Genomic DNA, 1945 nt, shown 5'->3' on the forward strand with positions numbered 1-1945 from the left:
TATTTTACTCTCTCTTCCTCCTACTTACTCTCTCTCACTTTAACTTTTATTACATCAATATTTTAAATCCTCTACCCAACAGAAATGTCTATATTGACTTGGAACGAATGGAGTATGTTCTAGTAACATTACTTCTGAACATTTGCAACTTTCTCATAAATGTAAACATTTGTACCAAATAAATAAAGAGTGAAAACAACAGTACTACTATTATATATATTTCGTACCGAATACAAACTTATGTTATTTAGTTCACTCAAAACCATATAATCTAACACAACGAGACCTTATATTCTCATGGTGTCCAGAAATTTGCCCTGGAGTCTCCTAGAGAAGAAGCCATTAACATACTCCTTCATTGATATAGTCCTAAATATTGGCATCTGATTACCCAAGAGAGCTGGAGATGGGCCCACATTTGCATCAAAATTAGGGTTGAAAAACATTCCTAGTGAAATTCTCTCTTTCTCAGAATTAACTGTTGCCCTATGCTCAATGCTCTTGTACAATCCATTGCTCAACACCTGCAAATCACAAATGATCGAGGTTTGTCAATGAACCAAGTAAATAAGATTGGAAAAAAAAAAATGTTCCAATGATTAATTAAGGTATCTTAGGCTTAGCGAATTAGTCCACAAAAAATTGACCGGAATTGTAAATTCTTAATCAACGTGTATGAATGAGTCGACGTCAATAATTTAATACTAGTATTGTTCTACTTCTCAAATAAAATGTACAATAATAAGTTTAATTTTTGGTGTGGTCAATCAATTATCAAACTTGGCACATTTTGTAAAATGTAGACATAATATATCCATTTTTAGCAGAAAAGAACGTTATATATATCTATGACACGTAATTGCAATTTACCTTTAAATGTCCCATTTAAATTAAGTCATTTCCTCTTAATTTTAACAAAAAACAAAACATAGATCTAGATTACTCTTCTACTTTACTCTCCCAGTTTATCCCTCCCAAATTTAAAACCGAGTTTGGTCAAAAATGGAATATTTATCATTGATGAGATAATGAAAGCTGATATTTTATGTTATGAAAGAAGCATTGACCATTTGACCTCAACAATGTCACCCAAATTGACCACCAAAGCCTTCTTCAAGAACTTCACAGGCATCCAAATTCCATCCTTGTTGATTTGGAGGAGGATGGTGACGGCGCTTCCATCCGAGTGCGGCATCAGCCCGATAACCTTGTCCTGCTCCGGGCACGGTGGGTAGTAGTTCATCCTCACTGACTGCATCCCATCCTCGAACATCTCTTCCATCTCGTTCACATCTATCTTCAGAGCTTCCGCAATCAATCCCAGAAGCAATCAAAAATACTAGTAATTAAAAAATTCAATTATAGTAATACTTAGCTAAGAGAGTAGGGGAGCTCGGGGAAGAGATGAGGCTTCCTCCGGTGGATGGGATTGGTGATCATGTAAAAGCGATCACCCCATTCAACCTTGTGATCGCCAATCAAATTCTGGCCATAACCCTCGAATTCTCCTGCCCTAATTCTATATCTCAGCCTCTCCTCCAATGGCAGTGCGTAGAACTCATGAACCATCCACCCCGTGATTCACCAGCTGCAAGTGCAACCAACAATATTGGACACATGTACCACTAATTTCAACTACATAATAATTTAAAAACCTGGAAAATGCCCATTCTTTGCATCGGAATGGAATTTTTGGAGTTCGCGAGCCTTGGCTTTGCCGCAGGAGAAGAATTTCTTCATGTCGATGATCGGAACACACATTTCTGACTGGAAGGCGTGTTCTTGATCGACAACATATTCTTGTGGGATTTCTTGGATTTCGGCTTTGACGAGTTCCTGGACGCTGATTAGCTCAGAATCTGCCATGTTTAGAAATGAGATGCAATAGAAATGAGTTTCTTTTCGTTTAGTGGATATGTATTTGTAGATGGGGGAGAAAGGGAGA

The 1945-nt window shown here is 37.3% G+C and overlaps 1 pseudogene; it reads right to left on the reverse strand.

The window, feature by feature from the left end:
- Nucleotides 1-270: 270 nt before the first annotated feature.
- Nucleotides 271-1569, reverse strand: LOC125199008 (annotated as a pseudogene).
- Nucleotides 1570-1945: the final 376 nt, after the last annotated feature.

Source organism: Salvia hispanica, unplaced genomic scaffold, assembly GCF_023119035.1.
Source record: "Salvia hispanica cultivar TCC Black 2014 unplaced genomic scaffold, UniMelb_Shisp_WGS_1.0 HiC_scaffold_349, whole genome shotgun sequence".
In the NCBI taxonomy this organism is placed as follows: Eukaryota; Viridiplantae; Streptophyta; class Magnoliopsida; order Lamiales; family Lamiaceae; genus Salvia; species Salvia hispanica.